Source organism: Lissotriton helveticus, chromosome 5_1 (assembly GCF_964261635.1).
Source record: "Lissotriton helveticus chromosome 5_1, aLisHel1.1, whole genome shotgun sequence".
Lineage (NCBI taxonomy): Eukaryota > Metazoa > Chordata > Amphibia > Caudata > Salamandridae > Lissotriton > Lissotriton helveticus.
In genome coordinates, this window is record NC_136065.1 from 928,019,314 (window position 1) to 928,035,039 (window position 15,726).

Consider the following 15,726-nt stretch of genomic DNA (forward strand, 5'->3'; position numbering starts at 1 on the left):
CTCCGTGCCACTGCACCTGCTGCACTAAGGACCCCCCCTGTCCATCAGATCTTTGCTACTGTGCATGCATGGCGGACTGTTTTCAACAATGCCCCTACACTGCTCATAACGTGCCCATTCCTAAGAGTATGTCTAAAACGCTTTTATCCGGTATCCAATCAGGCGCGCAACTCCCATAGGGCTAAGAGGGCTTCAGCCACCGCCCCTACCCCGTCCTGTCTCTCAGCCCAGGCTGCTGCATCTCGAGCTGCTGTGGGCTCTGCTGGGCAGTGTCTGGAGTCTTCTCTCCGGCACTCCCAAGTTTTTCACAGGTCTTAAAGACCATAGGTGGTGATGTACTATAGAAATCCCAATTAACAATAACAATTTGAATATTTGCATACCTTTGTAAATTGGTTACAGAGGCTTAGTTTTATTTTCTGGTTCTAGTACCCCCTGGGCCCTCTGCCTATTCCCTACATTTGTATTTTATATTTACTGCCCTACTGTGAGAATGAGTTTCATGAAAAGGAATATAAGTAAGGTTGCCAAAACATAAATGCCTGCCATGTGTTTAAAGAGCCTGCAAAGACCTCTTGACACTAAATAGGGTTATAAATAAAAAAAAAGTATGTATTCCTTTGTAATGTGACTTTTCTGTCTTTATTCCTTTTTAAATGTCAGTCATGGATCCTTCAGGCAGCACTAGAACACAATTAAAAGTGCTTTCTATTTATATTTGCTGTTCCAAGTATGCACAGATAAGTGCTCAAAATAAGCTTTAGGTGACTGTTTATTTTTGTATCATATGGGGTATGAAAATACTGAGCTGGTAACCCTAATCATTAGACTGAAAGTTTGTTGCAGGATCAGCACATTATTTCCTCCACCCTCGGTCCCTGATTAATGCCATAATAGCAATAGTTTAACATGTATCTGAAATCCTACGCCGCCGTCAATAACATTTGCCAAGTTTGCCAGTGACAGTTTTGGTTCCCAAGCCGGCCCTGCATTTTCTCACTCAATCTGCGCTCCCAGTGATCACTCTGCACTCACAATGTAATTGTGCTGTTCACCCTGTACCTCACCCTGCAGTCACACTAGCACACTACTCACCCTGCACTCATGTGACACTTCATTCACCTGTCCCCTTCACTGCTCAATCTGCTATCTCACTCAAACAAGCCCATCACTACCCATGCATTATTTCATCCCACTCTTCACTTATATCCGCACCCAAACTCATGGTCACCTCACTCACCCTGCAGTCACTCCTCTTACCCTACCCTCACACTGTTGCATCTCTCACCGTGCACTCACATGGGCACTCTTGCCACCCACCTAGCGCAGAGGGTTAATGTGCCTGCTACAAAAAATTTCGATCACAGAACTGAATGTGATTAAACTATGAGTAGCCCTATATAAAATGAAATTTTTGTCAGAAAGGTGCTATAGAGAGACCAGTTGTTGGTGAGGGGTAGTGAGGGAAATTCATGGAGAATGAGGAAATGGGGGAGGGGTGCCCAAAAAGACTATTGCACCGTGTGCGACCAGTGCTAGGGCCAACCCCCCCCTCCCCCAGCCTTTCTCAAAGTTCGGGTCTAGCTGCGCCCCTGTCTCTGATAACCACCTGTACTAGAGAGCATGCAGTGATCATTTTGAATTGAATCTTGTTTTTTCCTGTTTGAGTCTGTTATGATATCAAGTTTTTCAAAATATTCCTAATGTTGAAAGTTTTATATCGACACAGCTACCCCCTCACCCCCCCCTGCCCATTTAACTGGTGTTGATGATTGATTGCAGTGTAACATCTAATCCTAGGGTGTCGCTCTTCTACACCGCCTTGCAGTAACGCTACTCCCCATCTTGTCCGTTAAGGAGGAGGGAGACTTTGAATCAAAGTCTCAGCACATTTTTAGCCATGTTTGTTCTGGACCCAGGGGTGCTGAAGCTATTTTTAAAATTGGGTTCTGGCCAATAACGTCCCCTCACGAAAAGCAAAGTGATATTTGATGGTACTTCTCCGAAAGCCCCAAAATGCTGCCAATCGAAAATCATATGAAGGCCCCATTTATTGCTCGTTCTCCATCTGAACTCTTTCAGGTCTTGTGGGGGTGCTGCAGCACTTCCCCGCACCTCTAGCGCCATCGCCACTGGTTGTGATGCCTAGAAGTGGTCTTATGCCCTTCCTATACCGATCGCAAACCGTATTTATTCAATGGAATGCTTGATTAAAGCTGGTGTTTTATTTTTAATCTCTACAGTGGGGAGATAATGTTGTGCTTTCAACTACACATTTATCTGATTTGTCACTAGTCCAAGGGGAACAAGTTCCCTGTGCCAGTAAATCTACGTAGACAGAACAATATTTTTGTTAAGGGAAGTCGCTGCCAAAGAACACTAGCAACACGAGCAAGCTACACGGAGAAGTTTATTCGCTCCCTCTCTCCGTCTGCAAGAGCTGTGACCTTGGTCGGTTCCAGTAGAGATTAGAGCAAGCCTGCTTCAAGCAAGCCTGCTCTGGAAGAGAAACTAACACCTGCCCCTTTGTTGGGTTGCATAGCGGGCATACAAGACATGCCCCTGTGGTGCAGGGGGGACCCCAAGTTTTCAGGGGTCCCTCATTCAGCCCAAGGCCAATTAATATCTTAGATATGGGAGTGGGCGACTCGGGGGAGCTCTTCACATTCGGGGGGGGGGGGTGGGGGGGTGGCGAAGGGGGGTATATTATTTTGCCTTATGCAACTGCTGCCATGGGTTTGAGCTTCACAATAGCATTTTTTTTTAGAATCAATCGTTTTTATTGAGCAGCATCTTATCCCATAACACAGCTTGGCTGCCTACATCCATCGGCCGGCAGAGCACAGTCCAGCAATATTTAAACACAGCCTTAGGGCCTACACCCCTGGGGGCGACCCGGCGAGGACATACGAAAAGCCAGGAGGAACAGCTAGGAGTATCATTATTACTGCAATTTATAGAAAAGAACCAAACGGTGAAACAGAAACATAACCCCACCCACCCCCCCCTACCCGACCCACAATAGCATTTTTTAAAGGATGTCAATAAACCTCCTTCTCAGATCAACTTTTCTCTGTTCCCCGGAATCCAAACACGGTCTCCCTAATATATAATATTCTCAATGAGAAGTGTGATGCACCACTGAATAACGCAGCTTTTTAATAACATTAGAATGTGATCCAGAGAGACACGCTTTGGAGTTGGAGAACAGAAATCATGCAGCAACAGAGGATGAAACTGTGTGGCAGGATTGAATAAGTTATGCAGCGTGGCATTATAAAGGTCTATTATGCAACACATTCTGATGCCTTATGCTGTTCTGGTGCTACAGGGCACAGGACTGCTGATGCAAAACGGCTTCTAGTTCTTTAGCCTACACAATCAATGCACATTTTACTCCTGAATAATGGTTATTTTACCTTCCTTGCCTGCACAAGAGCTCAACTTATTAACAAGTTCTTTTTACCTCGGAGTTAGATAGTTTATGTACAACAGATGCTGTATTGCACTCAGGGAGTACACTTCTAGTTATGGCGTGGCTATTTTAATCTGAGCATCCCAGTAATGTTTTGAGGTCTCACTTGCAGACACTACCTGTTTTTTCTCGGTGGGGTTGCTGTAAAAACCCCTTTGCAACAGCAAATTCCACTGCAGGGAAGTAGATTAACCGCATCGCTGGGTCGGCTATTCCGCAGCAGCTCTAAGGGGGCGGGGCAGCCGCGCGGCGCCCGCATGCTGGTGACGGAACCGCTCCGTCATCAGCCGCGGTTGGGCTGTGCTCATGACGGAGCGGTTCAGTCATGGCCCCGCCCGCTCAATAGAACGCGCCGCGCAGGCGCGGCGGCGGGGCCATGTCGGAACCGCTCAGTCATCAGCACAGCCCAACCGCAGCTGATGACGGAGCGATTCTGTCATCAGCATCGAACGGGTTAATAATTGGTGGTTTTGTATTACCTGACAGACTACCTACCTTCCATTTGAAATCACTATAAGTGACGGGTGGTAATATTTTCCACTTTAAAGACGCTCAATTTACTGACTTCAGATGGCTGAAAGGCGGAGTCAATCCAGCTGTTTTCAGCGGGGAATGTTCAGCACATAAAGCAATCATTCTGGCGATGCACTAGAAGGCACCCGAACGCATCAGACCTTTAAAAGGGGTGCAAATTATTTAGGGATGAATAAAAAATGTCCGTAGCTGCTTGCCATCAGTTGTGAAAGACCGCCTGAGAAAGACCAAGAATGGTTGTTGTCTTTAACTTGTTTAACTTGCAGTACTTTGTGCAGAGTTTGCGTTTCTTGCTGTAGATAAAATACCAGTGATCATTTTTCCCTAACGGTGCAAAATTCATTAATTGTCTAAAATTCTCCCCGGAACACAACAATGAACAGACAAACGCAGGCCATGGAACATATTGCAAAGTGTTGAAAGATTAGTTTCATTCCATGTGCAGGGTTCTTCTCATCTTTTTATCTGCCTGAGCTAGAAATCCATTTCTTGTTAAAATGTCCAGAGATGACACCTAATGCTGCAATTGCAACACATCCATAAAATTAGCAAGAAAGCACTTGAATCGAAAAAGCAAGTGTTTTCAAGGATAAACCAGCTTTAACCTGCTTGAAAATCGCATGATCTGACATGTTTGTGGAAACGGGAGATTAAACCCAAAACGGCTGAACGTATTAAATGGTGCACAAAGCAAGTGTTGCAGCCTTCCATTTCACGACGTTTCGGGGGACTTTTGGTGTTTCTATGAACCTTGACTCCTTTCAACACCCTACTGGAAATAGAAAGCAAAAAGGATCACGAATGTGGTAATTTCAAAAACCCACATGAGGAAATGTATAACAATACCAGTTCAGATCTACTCAACTTTCTTACCTCTTCTTTTTAATGTTTGCTGCTCTCTGTAATGTAATGGATTATTATCTTGTTACGGTTCATATTGGGGTTGAGTGTTTCAGAACGTAAGCATGTTGTGCATTTATTCTGAACATTCACATTGAGCAGTATTTTAGGATAAATAGGTACCAGATTCAGGCAGTAGCAGGTGGTTTTGTGTAGAGGTGGTGGGGCAGGCCTGGGGGTGATGGTCACGGGACAAAAAAAACTAAACGTACCTGCAGCCGGTCGCCGCGTGCTCTTCCACTCCCCTCCGCCTCCCCTGCGTCCAATCCTGACGCTGCTCTCATTTCATGAGAGCTGCACTCCCAGGGAGACTGGGAACCTGTGCCTGCTCTCTCCAGACCCAGCAATGCAGCTGGGGTTGGAGAGAGCTTCGGTGCGCATGACTGTTTGGCTGGCCTGAGTGGGCCGGTCAAATTATGCGCACTGATAAGTGTATTACCACTCCTCCTGTGCTTGTCATCCCGCTGGCCCCACCCCACTTTTCTAATGTCTTTTTATTTTTCCATTCCTGCCGTTTTGAGGTGGGGAGCGACGCTCCTTCGAGACGCCGCTGGATTCAGGCATCTGAATAAAAATGTAGTTGTTATTAATGTATGTCTGTTTTTTTCTGTAGTGCAAACCTAGCCAAAAGGCAAAGGCACCCTGTAGAGGGTCAAAGAATCAGGTTGTTCATGCTGGTGGCTCTCTACTGGAGCCATGCGAACATAAAAGTATAGATGGCTGACTGAGTTACTAGGATTTTATTCACTGCAGGGTGGTGAGCGACGACATACACAACTCGAGCTTTGCTCTCCTGGTCTATTTGATATCAATCCGAACCACTCATGAAAAACATCTCTGCAGCTCACTTACCCATCTATAATTCTATGTTCTGTATGGCTCCGGTAGAAAGACGCTAGTGGGACTAACTGGATTCACATCCAGTAACTCACTGCTATGATGGCAACAGTGGTCTGCAAAAGCTGTTTCCCTTCTTCCTACAGTTATAAAGGAATTGCAGGCTGCTCTGGCTGGGCTCTCTGAGAGCCTGTTAGAACAGGGCTGGGAACCAGAGCGCACGGTTTCTGGAGGAGAGGGAAGGAAGGCACAAAGAAGGCCTTTTTACATTTTTATTTACATTTGGACACGGAACACGGGCATGTTTTGTACGGCTTACCCATTACTCCTCTTCCCCTGATTAGTAGTTGAAAGCAGGGGCACACCATTTGAAGGGGCCATATATACTTCTGGGTAACATCCTAGACACCTCGAGCTTGACTCATTGTTTATTTAATTTCACGCCGAACGCCTCATAAGAAACCTCTCCATAATTCTGTGTCCCTTCTATAATTCTCTATATAATACCTAGGTGTTACAGGTGAGTGACCTACAGGCACACAATGTATACAACAAGCCTTAGGACATGATCTTCAAACATCCAGTATGGATGAGGCGTAACCCATAGGCCCGCATGGCAGAAAAGTCACCATGATAAATGTTCTTAAGGGGCCACCCAGGAAAACAGAGAGGCGGCACACAATATTGTACTAGCCATCCAAAGTAAAAGCTCCTTATTCAACTAGCAGGGCATGGCCTAGATTCTATCCTCAAAATATAAATGCCCTATAAATGCTTGAGACCCCTGCACCCCAAACCCACCATGCTTCACCCTACAGGAGTGCCCACAAGCCGCTCAATCTCCCTTGCCTGCAGCCACCAATAATAGCGGGGCTGTCACGCCTTTCCTGACTCAAAAACAATTTTGTGGGTAATGGCTGTAAGAGAAATGGTGCACACATCGCTGAAAGTTCATTGTTAAACTGACAAGTATTCATCCAAACCTAAGATGGCTTCCAATGTGAACCACCCGCTTCGCGAATACGCTGACCTTGGGCATTCCAACTGAAAATTACTCCTTCAATGTTTCCTACTTTACCTTGCTACTGAATATTATGCATCTTACAACTTTAATGAATTATCTGACAAGATTAACACCATGCTTTGAAAAGCTGTGACACTTCAGTTGTTAGTGCCTGTTGAAGCATGAACCGCCAGAATTGGTATCGTCGCTGTATCCAGTAAATAAAAGGAAAACCGAGAAGTTGCTATGCTGGTTTTTGCATAGGTGGGGCGAAAAGCAGCTGTAGGTGTATTTGTTCTCAATTTGAGTTTCACGTAATATTGACTGTCTATTTTTGTCTCTAATGAATAGACCTTTCTTTTATTTACTTAAAGATTACCTTAACTTGGGAATAGGTTCTTGGGTTAGGCCTTGCGCCGCTCTTAAGTATTTTTGTCCATCATAACCTAGGGCGATGAATGTTATTTTGTCAGTCTGCTGGATTATCGAAAAGATATTTACAATATATTTACATAAATTTTTTGGACGTCTGTCGTAAACCGCCAAGTGTATTGTCTGGGTCTGGTGGCTAAGTGGCCTAATGTATCCATCAGCTGCATGAAGTTGTTTGACCTCAAGGTCACCGGTTCCAGTCCTTCTGGGTCATCTTGGTCCTCCATCTATCTGAGGTCAATAGAATGACCGCCATTGAGTCGAGCAGCAAGAAGCAGCTGTTATCAGCCAATAGCGCCACTAGACCCCTCAATATTCTCGCTCCACAAATACCAGTTATGATGCATGCAGCGTATAACACCTGCTCCTCCATGGTAAACCACCATGGAGGTTTGCATTCGGATCGACCTGATGTTCATCTCTGAGTTAGTCTGTACAAGAAGAAACAGAAGTAAGCGAGCTGAGGTCTTGACTCTCTTTGACCCATTTCTGGATTGCCCCCATTGGTGATGGTGGCGTTCCGTCAGTCTTTATTTTTCAGTCCGCATTACTCAAATCCTCCTGAGGTTGGGATGAGGTCAGACGTCCTTATTACTCCCATATTACATAAATGCCAACCGCTCCAGGTCAAGGACTCTTGATTTTTTAAAGGTAAAAATGAAGTTGTTTTAGCTGTCCCTAGCCTCAAATTGCCTCCGTTTCAATGTTAATCAAAAGAGAAAATAAATTCCCTTTTTTTTCATGATCTTCCTCGTTTTCCTGTTTCGAAATGTTGGCATGTATAGTATTTTATGGTGTGGGTCAAGCAGTGGATGGAAGTCCACTTAGACGAAATCCAGCTGCAATGAAACTGAGATTTGGGTAGCAGGTAGACATGTCCGAAGATTGTGCGAGGCCTGAGACCAAACACTTTTGTTGGACCTCTTTGGTTTCTGATCTAAGAAAGGGTTCCTAATAGAGAAAAAAAAAATTACGTTATGGAAAGAAAGGCGGTTTTGCTGCCTCCTAGTGGCTATAGCTGCATTTTGGAAGAAGAGGCCAGTCTTGGTTTGAAAAAACCCTTTTTTGTTATTATTAAAAATAGGTTGAAACGTGAGCTGGGGCCCTCAAAAAGTGCAGGAAGTGGACAAGCAGCCCGCTGGCCTTTCCTATGAGGACAATAGTAGCAGGAGGGGGTTAGAACTGTGTAGCTCCCCTTTATTGCCACAAGTCCTAGGTGAATGCCTCATACCCTCAAAATGTTGTGAAACAGCATAGGCTTGACTGGGGCTCGCAGTTGTAAGATTACTCTTTATCTCACTCTTGCAGGTACCTTCTTTCTCCCTTTGTGATGGATTTTTGTTTTTCTCATACTTCCCCTTTCCTCTGTGTTTTTCTCTGTTGCTTTCGGTTGACTGTTTAAGGAAAAATAACTGCCAGCCCCCAAATTTGGGTGCCAGTGGGCTCCACCAACCACCACTTGTTCATATAAAGAACTGCAGTTTTAGCACCAGCAAAACCTAGTAGTTCCAAATGCATTAGAGATATAGTGACCTGTCTTAAGAAGTATAGTTGTGCCCAAATCTGCCTCTTTTGGGTCGGAGGCAGCTCTCCCAGAACTCACATCCTCTTTCAGGTCGGAGGCTGTTCCCCCTAGAACACACTCATCCCCTTCCACATTTTTTTAAAGTGTGGCATTATCCGCAGACGTATGCAGATCCTGCACTTTCTAAAATAACAGAACCAAAAAGAGCCCTACCTACTGTTTGTATTGACCAACTCTCTGCGGTAAAGAAAATGCTGTTTTTTCTGAGATAGCCCTCACCCACCAGGGGTGCCCCTTGGTGGCATGCTTCATCATTGGGTCCATCCAGTTCCGCTGCAAGCACTTTTTTTTTTTTAAATGTGTATCAATGTCAACAATAGGAGTGGGGGGGTTTGTCTTGTGTAGAGAGTGAGATTTAAAAATACCTGCCTAATGGGTAAATTACTATTTATTTACGCTTCTAATCGGTATGGTTAAAAAACAGGGACAATAAGCAAGGGTGGTTCATTAATGTGCCTTCCTTTTTAAGAGGTCAACATGTTTCAAGCCGTACCTCAAGGCTTCTCTTCAGAACCAAGGAAGATAACTCCCTGAGACCACTCCTGTTTGCAGATAATATATAGATCTGCAAATCTACATCTCTGCCCTTTTAAGACCTGCAACATTTTTGTAAAACACACCCCAGAAACTACTGAATGAGTATACATCATTGTTGATGTAAATCTTTGCATACATTAGGCAAATTTGTTGGTAATTGAAGTATTTTGAATCGTTTTGATGCTGGCAATCTTTCCTAGTGAAACGTTTCCCTTTGACATTTTCAATAGTCTGCCCAAACCAGAGTTACAAATGATACTCCATTTTAATTAATTTACATTCTTTTCTTAAAGTTGCCAACAGATCCTCCTGCCTTCGCAGAGAATGTACAGCAGTGTTCAGACTCCTTAAAGAAAGCATCAGCATAAAAAACTAACCTGGAGGCCGAACCAGCTTCAGGCAAAAGCCATAGGGGTCAAATAAAATCCTAAATCAAAGAATCATTTTTTTTTTACCACTTGTGTTGGATTGGCAGGCTCATTATGATATCAAAGCCTACCGGAGCTCCCTAGATACATCACTGATAGGACGTTTACCTAAATGCCGACGTGATGCATGCGTAGGGTTCATGCTTTAAGGTGTTATTGAGATGTGAGGGCCTTGACCACATTTCGGATATGTGGTTTGAAGTTGGTCTGTACCCAATAAAAGAACAGGTGTATCATAGCTTATCTTATTTTAAGTTTCTGAACTTAAACACTCATTCTAGCCTTTAGAGGCATCTTCATTAAGAAATTCATCTTTGAAGTGATTCATTTGAGGAACCATACCTCTACCCAGTTCATTTGTCGAATCGCCGGTTAAGCAGCAGGTGCAGTTGTCACATTTGATTGGATACAAGTTGACTCTTTCCTAGCACAGCTGGCAGACTTATGCATTGTAGATGGGAAGATAAACATGAAGAACCCCAGTGCAGTAGTTATTGGGTAAAGCCGCTTCAATACAGGAGATTTTGTTCTCATTTCATGATGTTTGAGAGTGGTTTGAAGAAGTCGCCATTATTATTAAGAAACTCGGGGTTCTCAATGTAAGAAGTTGATCAGTTCCAAAAAGAGCCAAGAAGTGATATTGTGGTGAGTATGCATATCCCCACCAGTGGTGCGGTCGCAGTCTGACATTAAGTGAACAGATCATATCTTTAGTAATCAAAGGAGAAGACATGTCTAGTGTTTGTTTTGAACATATCCATGAAAGTGTGGCCATGAAAAAAACATGCATGCTCACTGTTTGAGAACTAAGAAAAGCAAGCCCTTCAGGCATAAAGGTGGGCGTTTATTTTTTGTGTTTGTGACTAAGTTCATCATAAATGCTGGTTTGCAACATAGATTGATGTTGGGGGCTGTGGGGACTATTTGATCCAGTCATTGGGATCTTTGTATTTAGACCTTATGACATCTAGTTGGGATTTAGTGTCCTGAATGAGTATTGTGGACAAAAGCATACTCGTTTCAGACAGTCCAAGTATTCTTATTCCGCAGTAGTAGTTTGTGTCTGTTTCTCAAAGCGGCATGGATATAGAACTTGTAACTTTAATGCTCTCTCATATCCCATGCATTGCCAATACAGAATTCGTTACCAAAATGAAGTAAACTGAACAGCCTTCCCACATGACTTTTACATCTTGCAGTAATGTCACTGTATTGTTTCTTTGTTCACCTGGCAGGCATCAGAGAGTAGTATTGGATACCCAACTCAGATCAGCAGCTACTTCATGACATCAAGGTGGAAAGCCAATCTCCACAATATAAATAAAGACATGTGGGGAACCGGTCTTTTCTGTATGGTCACCCCAGATTTTTAATGTTCTGTTCAGCATAAATTTTTGCTGGATTCAGAAATCCGTGCACTTTACCTCTTAAAAAAAAAAAAAAATCTTTAACATTTTACAACTTTACCCCTCATAACCACGTTTGAAGTGCCGTTGTCCCCCTTTTAACATGGTTAAATTTGCATACTCCTAATTGGTACATCCAACTTGTCTAGAAGTGCCCAGTATATGGTACAAAGCATACCAAGAGCCTGCAATGTAAACGCCAGCTGCTAACCACAGTACCTGTTTTACCATCCTCTACAGTGGCAGGGCAAACATGACTTTGGCTGAATGGTGTAATATGACTGGAGCAGTGTCAAAACTGCCAGGCAAATTGTCAAAATAAACCCTTTGGACAGGTCATTACCTTCAATTAAATATTAATGCTGCCACCTATGTACGCCTTGTCGCCCACAAGGCAGGGTGCATGTTATTTAAAAGTAGGACGTGTAGAAAATTAACGTTAACATGTACTACCTTCCAAAAGCTATTTTTCACTGTAGAAGGCCTAGCTGCCCTATGTAGAAAACCAGAGTACAAATTAAAATCCTAATTTATCTCGTGAATAGGACTAGCTAGAAAAATAATTGAACTATGGATTTTTAATAACTATTATTGAAAAGTCACTTTTAGAAAGGCGGGTTTTCCCTGTCTGAAGTTCTTGGAGGCTACATTTGCATTTGTTCTTGAAATTCTGTGGGCACAAAATAGCATTTGAATAGGCGTGGAGAAGGTGTCACTTGCGTCCTAGTTGCAATAAATAGGCTGGCTGTGATGGACAGAAATGACTTGACTGAAAGAGTATGTAGGGTGGGCATCTTTTTTGGCATTGTGGTCAAATTCAGCGTCAATGTCAAATCCTGCTTGACAGGTCTGCTGAGTTTACATATAACACTGGGTATACACTTGAAAAGAAGGGAAACAGGATGCCAAAACAATTCTTGAATATCCACAGTCTGGTTGAATGAAAACCGCCATTTTAGTTCTACCACACTTCTGGCTCAGAGTATTATGTGTACAGTAACTGCCCCAAACTGGATTTTATTATTAGATATGGGACGACAGTAGGATTACCATAATACACTCCCCAGCCCTCAGTGCCCAAGTTTAGTGTGGCCAAAGACCTTTGAGAGCTTGGAAATTACCAAAGTCTATAGGGTTGGTCCCAGAAACATTTACTTCAGTGGTTAGAGTATGCCCAGTAGTCTTTACCACTCACTAGCTGGTGCCAGGCATTACTGTGGAATCTCCATGCACCCACGCAACTCTTGGCCCTGAGGAAGATTAGAACAGGACTGTGGCTGCTGTCCGTTATCTGAGAAGATCCCTGAAGGAATAGACGTACTCTTGCTTGTACCCAGGGCAAAGAACGGGACTCAAAGGATCAAAAGAACAACCTTCTGCTATAGGAAATGCACCAAGCTACCAGAAGCCTTTCGCAATTGTCCAGCTGATCAATGGCAACTGAACCATACTGCTGGCCTCCTCTACTTGACTCTTAGTCTTGAAGTGCCTCCTCTGTGGTCTTCGGAAGAGTACTCCTGCAGTACCTTTAGGTTTTAAAGGACTGAGGTTAGAAGATACAATCTTTGCCCAGGATGAACCTGATTGGTGTATCCGACCTGTGCTCCATCATGGTCTTCATGAGATTGCACCTAGGTCTCAGTCTACCGCAACATTGACTTTCAGTGCCACTTTAAGCTTCTTGCTGCTAGTCTTACTATTAACTTTTAAAATTTGTATCTCTAGTTTTGCTGATTGGATTTTTGTATTTTGATTATGACATTTTACTCTAATTGTATAATTCATTTTGTGATTTTCATTATTTGGCATTTTGACTTAATTACTGTTTTGATACCACACACATACTTTCCACATTGCTCTAAGTTAAGCTTGTCTGCTCTGTGCCATAAATACCATGGGGTTGGGCTCAGTTTAACTTAGTAACTTTGAGTTCACCCTGACAAGGGTTGTGACTATTGTTTGAGTTGGATAGTCACCTACCCCAAGTTATCAAATTTCCTACACTAGCGATGCACCATTTAGCCATGCAAGACATGCGCCAGTCAGAAATAAATCCAATTTGATGCCCATAAACAACTCACAGTGGCAGCCATTTGCACATTTACTTTATTGTTTCTTGTTTCACCAGCAATGTTTTGCCACATAGTATTGAAACTCGCTACAGCCAGGTCTAAACACAGAGCTTATGTTATTACTGGACATACCATTAGGACACTTTAATAATGGAGCATTACATATTTTTCGGGAAATTCTACTACAAAAGGCTAATTATTAAGTTGAGACAATTCAGAAACGAGTGAATAACGTGGCAGACCTATTCTTTCCAACATACTTAGACAGGGATTTGTGTCAGCCCCTTGCTTGTGATCAGATGTCTTTGTTGTCTGTCTCACTTGTCTGCTCTTCATTCAGTGGCTTTCATGTGTGTGTACATCCAGGAACATGTTGGTCTCCAAAGTCTGTTGGATGAGTTGTCTTCCACCGCATATTTAAGGGGACTGTAACTTTTTGGTATTGAGCACTCGGTGCTTGCTGCTGCTCTCCTTGTTTATCCTCTTTGTCAATCCTCCACCCACCCTCTCCCTTGCCTCACAATCTCTGATGCTTTCCCACCCCACTGGCCATGTTACGTTATTTATTTCCTCAAAGGCCCCATCATCTGCTTGTTTGCTTTCCTTCTTGAGCATTTTTTTCTTTTTTAACATTTTAAGTTATTGTTCTAGCATGGAGAGGCAACAAAACAATAATGGTAATAAACATTTCTCCTTGTTGGGGGTGGCGTAGCATTGACGCATTTCCAGGTTTCGATTGCTGTAAATCTGGAACTGCATCAGTGAACAGGAGTGTTGCGTGGGAACACCCACAGCAACTCCCATGTCACGCCCTAACATGCAAAGTGTTCCATGAAAAGGGTGATATGTACAAGCACAGGTAAAGCTGCGCAGGGTGGCTTTGTGTTCTTGTAAATACCACGCAGCAGGTTGCCCCGCCAGTACGTCATGCAACGGCAGGACAAGGGGCTTGTAAATAAGCCCCTAAGCTTTTAAAGTATTACAAAAATAACAACACTGAATCACCATAGGGCTCATTTTGAAACTCGCAACGCAAAGGCGGTAATACCACACCCAGCAAATATAGCTATGGTCCTGCACTACTGCCCCCTGCATTAAAAGGGAATACCCGATTACTTGCACTTATTTAAAGTCGCACCTGATTTTTTCACACCCCTGTGTCTTTAGCGTATTTTCGCTACCCAGCACCCCACTCCCAAAACTGTTCCAGCGCCATTAAGATGCAACCAATGAAGACGTGTTTGTCACATGTTACTATTGTTCTAGCCCACGCACAGAGAATTGCGTGCAGGGTAAAAAATAAATGCTAAATGGAGCCGGGGAAGCCTTGGGATGTACCACAGTTCAAAATTCAACAAACTGAACGTAATATGTAGCCGTCGTCGTTTGCTCACATTTTCCAGAGTCCCTGGACTACCCGTAACCTAGCAACACAATAGAGTCAGCCAGGCACGCCTCGTTAGTGCAGAGGAATGCAGCCACGTTCTCTGGGAAGTTTCATGCACCCCCAGCTGTCGCGCATTACTGGTTTCTCTCTGTTCAGCGATACTAAGTTTTGCATAGAATAGTTTTCCTTCATTTATGTTGTGTTCCTAAGACAAATAATAGTACATGCATGCAAACACACACCGAGCATGGCGACTTCTTTTCAATGAGCATCTTTCGGCTTGCATATCTTCAATTTTGTCCAACTTGAGCAAAACAAGAGAACTCGCGCTTCTGAACGATTGTATTAGAAATCTGCATTACTTTAGCTAGCAAACTCTTACCACCTGTCTGTTCCTTTCAGTAAAACACTACTTCGTGTTTATTATTTTTTTTTAAACAAAATGATGATTTGACCGAAGCACGTTGTGTGTAACACAACACCTACCAATGACACCATTTTATTTTCTCCGTCTAAAAACACCACAATCTTTATTTCCCGAAAGAGATGACGCTGGAATGTCTGCAAGTACTTTGGGAGTCCAGAAAGTTAGTTTCTAGTTTTATATTTTTCGAATTCCTTAGATTCCTCGCCGTCCAAAAGATGGATGCTAATTATACACTTGTGTTTCTACTTAGTAAGATAGTTGACCGGGTTAAGCATCTGTACTGAATCTGTTAATATTATCACCTGTTATTACAGGGCTGAAGAAGCAAAAAGAATTTGGCAAACAAAACTGTTGCATAGGAAAACTCTTGTTGGATATCTGGTATGTGTTCATATATAGCCCAAACCTAGCAGCAATTGGGAGAGTTGCTTAAAATGGACGCAGGAAGTTGGAAACAATTTGAAATCTGGTGAATAATTTCATCGGTAGGGTGGGGAAGCCTCTTGTGTTGTACATTCAGGCCAGAGGCACGGGGTGTTTTAATCCATGGCGGATAAGGTGCGTCTTGCAGATCCAAGTATGAAGCCCCTTTAGTCTCCCCTACTCAGTCTTCCTTCAGTTGGATCAGAGCCCATTGCTTAGCTCTGTTTGTCAATCCTTTGCTTGCTTTTTAGGTCTCGCAGAGAGACCTATTGCCACCCAT

At 43.4% G+C, this 15,726-nt stretch overlaps 1 protein-coding gene across 2 annotated transcripts in view; it reads left to right on the forward strand.

Annotated features, from left to right (window-relative positions):
• Nucleotides 1-15,726, forward strand: part of MYOF (myoferlin) — a 680,400-nt gene that overhangs the window by 134,231 nt on the left and 530,443 nt on the right. The window lies entirely within an intron of this gene.